This window comes from Egretta garzetta, unplaced genomic scaffold (assembly GCF_000687185.1).
Source record: "Egretta garzetta isolate BGI_Z169 unplaced genomic scaffold, ASM68718v1 scaffold260, whole genome shotgun sequence".
Taxonomy (NCBI): Eukaryota; Metazoa; Chordata; class Aves; order Pelecaniformes; family Ardeidae; genus Egretta; species Egretta garzetta.
Window position 1 is genome coordinate 1305585 of NW_009258662.1, and position 5873 is coordinate 1311457.

Below are 5873 nucleotides of genomic sequence, written 5' to 3' on the forward strand. Positions count from 1 at the left end.
GGCGGTGCTGAGGGCCGGGGTTTGGGGGTGGGATGGCAGGGGTAGGGGAACGGTTGGGCTGGGGGAGCTTAAAGGGCTTTGCCAACGATTCTATGCTTCTGTGATCTGGGTTCACTCAGTAGTTACTGGTGAGCGAGAGCTGCCGCTGAAAGTTGATCAAACCATCCCATTTATTTGGCTGGTGATTATTGAGGAAATGTGGCTTAAGCATCTGTCTATAGGCAGCTGAGGTTAGGTGCGATGGGTCCCATTCCAAGAGACAAACGCTGTGGACCGTTGCCAGCACGGGTAGAGGGATTAGCAGGCCTGTTTCATAGTAACAGCACTGATCTATGCAGGTAAATTCCGAGTTCCCAACATTGGCCAAAACAAACGGACCTGGAGTGGGGAACTATGTATAACGCAGACTGCGTTCTCAAGAAACAACTAAAAATCTGTTCAGACTAATGAGGAAGAGGTGTCTGCGAAAGGCTGTGGGTGTCTGGGGAAATACAGGTGTCTAACACAAGCGATCACTTAAAATGGAAGGAAAAAAGAAAGACACCAGTGGGAGAATCTACATGTGTAGGACGGAACATACACTAAATACCTGCAGGAAGGTTGAAAAGCGCAATAACGGCTCCAGCTTGAAAGATGCACTGAGCACTGCGGGAGGGAGAATTGAAATGGATAGCAGGAATAAACGGAACCTGCAAAGAGCACGGGAAAAAGAAGCCCGCTAAATAGTGGGAATCATCTTTAGAGGTCACAAAACGTAGTTCTAAATTCTGAAAGTTTTTAGAGGTCTGCGTTTGAATTGTTTGGCCTAGCGTATCACCCAGCTGTAGGAATTTTGTGGCACGGTGCCTTATTGAGAGCAACAGAACCGTGTTTTTAGCTTCCAAAGCAATGCATTTGGTGCTAATGATGGCACTGGGGCGTGCTGAGACACTTAATCGGTTTCTTTTTTCATAGGTTCTGGAGTTTTTTTTTTTATTTAGCAGGTTTTCGAGTGAGAAGGCCACCTGCCTTCGTTTTGGCTGCATTTCTTTCAGAAGGCAGTTTCCGAACAGAATGGGTCTGCTGGGATACACTGTTGTAAGAGCATTGAAAAATTCTCACATTAGTTTGATTTAAAGATGCTCGAAGCTCATTTTGTTTCTTGCTTCACTAAATATGAGCATAGTCCTGAATCTGAACTGAGTGTAAAACGTAATTTTCTTGGATTCCGGTCATCCAAACAAATACATACAAAAAAAATACAACGTTTTTCACCCAGCATTTTTTTTATATCCCAGCCTTCTTGTTATACTGGTCCTGATATTTCCTCGCCGCTTGCACATGGCATTCAAAGCAGCTGCAAAAGACCATCCTTGAAGAATTTCAGTCACTTTGTAATCACCAAAGCCCGTTATTGATACGTGGTTTTTTACAGTTTTGCTCAGCTCTTGTTGCACAGCATCAGCTGTCAGTCAGCCGATACTTTGTGATCGAAAGGCTTTCTGCCTTGATATCTTGTAGGTGGTTTGACGTGGATCATGCACTTGGCACAGTGAAAGGATGGTCTCTGTATTCACCTCCTCTTTATGGATTTGCTGATCTTGACATCATCCAAATCTTCACCCGACAGTGATGTAAAAAGCCAGTTACCGGCATTTAGAACATTTGTGCCAGCAATATCAAAAAAAGTTTGTTGGTCTCACCAAATGCAAATATTAAAGTGGTCCTGAATAATAAGCTCATCCTACTTGGATATTGCCGCTCGTAATTCTTTGGTAGCATCGAGCAAACTTGGTCTTGAGTCTCGGTGTAGCATCAGCATTGGCTATGCTGAGACGGTCACCTGAGAAAGTTACCACAACCTGGTATCAGTTCAGAAAAACAAAGACAAAACTTTTTAAAGCTGTGATTTAGGGACAGGAGTAAGTCTGTGAGATGACGCTGTTGCCAGGACTGTTGGCTCGAGAGAGATGGAATAATTTAGAATTTCTTTCAAGAACTTCATTCTTGATCTCTTGAGGGTTGGCACATAAGTGTTATTTGTGGCAGCATTGTGCTTTTCAAAAAATGGTAATCTTGCACTCATCATGCCCTTAGGCAACCAATCTCACTGAGCAGTGATAGTGGTAGATCTAATAAACAAAGCAAAACCCAGCTACTTTCCATTTATTTGAAAGAAGATATAGCTAATCTGTGATTCTTTATGTTGGGCTTCTGCCACAAGATGAGTTTCACGTACAGCTGCAAAGCAGATCGCACATCTCCAAGCCAAAATAGATTTTCATTCTGATGTCAGATATATCCCTGAGTGTAAGAATACATATTCATGGAATTATTTGGATTGGAAAGGGCTTTGGCGGGTCCGACCTCCTGCTTGAAGCAGGATCAACACTGAGGACAGACAAGGTTGTTAGTGCTTTTTGGATCTTTGACAACCACCAAGGCTGGAGATACCACAACCCCTTTGATCCCTGTCTCCCTGCTTAATTATCCAGGGAGGGAAAGATTTTTGGAACCTCTATTGTTTTAATTTACAGCCACTGTCTCTTATTCTCCCACTGCACATCAGTAAAGAGTCTGTCTCCATCTTGATAACTTTCTCTTAGGGCTTTTAAAGCTGCTGTCAGGTCCCCCCAGATCTTCCTCTCTTCCCAGCTAACAACTGATTTTCCCTTGGCCTCTCCTTCTAGGGCATGTTCCCCCAATTTGGTGTCACCTGCAAACTTGGTGAGCATGCACTCCCTCTCTGGGTCATTGATAAAGATGTTAAACAGGGATGGCTGCAGTATAGACTCCCGAGGAACTCTGTGTGTAGCTGGCCTCCAAGTAGAGCCTGATAATCCAGCCAAATTTTCCCCCATAATTTACAGAAGCAATTTTCTCTTATTCTTTTGACTGCTTTGATGGGATATCTGTCTGCCTCTGAAAGCTGACCAAAATGAGTTTGAAACAGGCAGTGTTTAAAGTGATTTGCCCAGATCATTCCTCTGACTGCAGAGGATGAGCAACATGATCTTAAAATTATGGCTGCTGCAGTCCGTAGAAGAGCTGCCTTCAACTCAGAGCTGCCTCTGGTCGAGGTTTGCAACACCAGCTTTGTGAGTAAGCTCAAATTGTCTTCCCTTGAGTCTCTAACACCACTGGACTTTGGAATGGCAGGGTTAGGGTAACGGTTGGACTTGATGATCTTAAAGGTCTTTTCCAACCTAAACGATTCTGTGACTTTGGAAGAGTTACTCATGCAGCAGATGAGCTGCAACTATGCATGAACGTAATAGAGGACTTAAGCTAAGCTGACTTTGTGCTGCTGTAGAAAAAATACGTATTTATTAATGATATATACCTCATGTACAGCTGTGTACATTGAACTAAAATACTGGGTATCCTTGTAACCCACAGCCAGCCATTCAAGACTCATGCTGATCCTACTTTGCTTGTGAGCTGATGTAGATCATAGAATCATAGAATCACAGAATGTTTTGGGTTGGAAGGGACCCCTAGAGATCACCCAGCCCAACCCCCCTGCAGGAGCAGGGACTCCTTTAACCAGATCAGGTTGCTCACAGCCCCGTCCAACCTGGCCTGGAATGTTCCCAGGGATGGGGCCTCCACCACCTCTCTGGGCAACCCCTGCCAGGGTTTCACCACCCTCATTGTAAAGAATTTCTTCCTTAGACCCAGTCTAAATCTGCCCTGGTGTAGTTTAAAACCATCCCCCCTTGTCCTGTCACAGCTGGCCCTGATAAAAATCTTGTCCCCCCCTTTCCTCTGGGCCCCCTTTAAGCCCTGACCGGCCGCACTCAGCTCTGCCTGCAGCCTTCTCATCTCCAGGCTGAACACCCCCAACTCTCCCAGCCTGTCCCCAGAGCAGAGGGGCTCCAGCCCTCGGATCATTTTAGTAGCCCTCCTCTGTTCCCTCTCCAACCACATTGCCAGCTCATGTCCAGCTTTTCATCCATCAGTGCCCCCAAGTCCCTCTTGGTAGGGCTGCTCTCGATCCTTTCTTCCCCCAGCCTGTATGCATACCAGGGGTTACCCTGACCCAAGTGCAGAACCTTTCACTTGGTCTTGTTGAACCTCATGAGGTTCATACAGGCCCACCTCTCCAGCCTGTCCAGGTCTCTCTGGATGACATCCCGTCCTTCTGGTGTGTCAACCGCACCCCTCAGCTTGGTGTCATCTGCAAACTTGCTGAGGGTGCACTTGATCTTGCTGTCTGAAGTCACTGATGAATATATTAAACAGCACCAGTCCCAGTATGGACACCTGAGGGACACCACTCGTCACTGGTCTCCATATGGACATTGAGCCGTTGACCGCTACCCTCTGGATGCGATCATCCAACCAATTCCTTATCCACCGAACAGTCCACCCATCAAATCCATAGCTCTCCAGTTTAGAGAGAAGGATGTGGGGGACCATGTCAAAGGCTTTGCAGAAGTCCAGATGGATGACGTCCATTGGTTTTCCCTTGTCTACTGATCCCTATGGTGTGGGTTTTGCTCTTGAAAAGTGGCCCATTGGATCTGCATTTAAGACTAAATTCCATAAAGGCAATCAACAACAGGAATTTTAAATCCTTTATGAATGTGCTGTTCCTAGTGCTGCAGTCTGTATCCGATGCCACTGGGAGAAGGGATTCCTCAACTTGAGTCTCTTGGGCATCACCCCTGGCAGCAGCAATACCCTTTCCTGTATCCTTCAAAGAGAGCACTTGGCAACTTGACATGTTCGCATGCAATTTTGGGGGGAAAAGTCAGCTTTAGGACACGGAGAAATGATACCTATTGATACCCTAGGGAGATTTATGTAATTTGTAATGCGTAACAGTGAAAGGGGTGAGACTGAGAAGGAAAGTTGTAAATAGGAATCATTTAGATGAGGCGTCTTGTCATCAGCGGGAGACGTAAATATAGTTGTGCGTTTACACATGCATCTCTAAGATAGAGAACATTTGTATTAAAGACTGTACTACAATTACATGCAGATTAGATGCTTGGCTGAATAGCTGTAAGAACTTTGAATAGATTTGTCCTTTTCACAAAGGTTTTCATTTTCTTTGGCAGCTCTGAGTGTTAACAAATTAGAGATCAATGTTCTACTAGGGCAGAAAAGTGAAGCGAAGCATATCTTGGGAAAAACTTTAGAGACATTAATAATTGCAGTTAAAGGTATTAGTTAGTGGTGCCTGAAAAACAGAATTGGAAATTCAAAAGAAAAGGTCAAAGAATTTGCGATTTTCCAAATGCTGATAACCAAGTTAAGTGCTGTGCCCCACTTGCTGCACACTCTTCGACAAACACACGGCACGAAATCAAACAAATGATGTCGGGAAGTGAATCTTCTTCTGGCAGAACATTTGCCGAGATACAGCGCGTGTTTCTCCTTCATTTCCTTTCCTTGAGTGGGTCGTAGTTCTGTCTCCTTCTCTGGCGTCGTCAGCGCTGGTTTGGATACCTGTCTGCTTCTTTTTTTATCCCTCTGAAGAAACAAGTACACGGTGGCATGGGTGTCCAAAGCCCTCCCTTCAGTTCCTAAGAGTTCAGACATCTATTCTCTCAGGGGGACACGCTGGTCCAGGGCCAACTCTGGTCCAGGGCCAATTTCTTCCAGGACATAAGGGGAGATGAGGTTTTATAAAGGCTTGGGAGTAAACAGTAGAAGAGAGGGAAGTGACCGTGCCCCTGTGCTGGGCACTGGGGGGGCCGCCCCTCGAGTGCTGGGGTCAGGGTTGGGCCCCTCCCTCCCCGAAGGACCTGGGGGGGCTGGAGCGTGTCCAGAGAAGGGCAGCGGAGCTGGGGAGGGGTCTGGAGCCCCAGGCTGCTGGGGAGCGGCTGGGGGAGCTGGGGGGGTTCAGCCTGGAGCAGAGGAGGCTGAGGGGAGCCCTCATCGCT

The 5873-nt window shown here is 46.3% G+C and overlaps 1 protein-coding gene across 1 annotated transcript in view; it reads left to right on the plus strand.

Moving 5' to 3' along the window:
- CHCHD3 (coiled-coil-helix-coiled-coil-helix domain containing 3) overlaps positions 1 to 5873 on the plus strand; it is a 170026-nt gene that overhangs the window by 124211 nt on the left and 39942 nt on the right. The window lies entirely within an intron of this gene.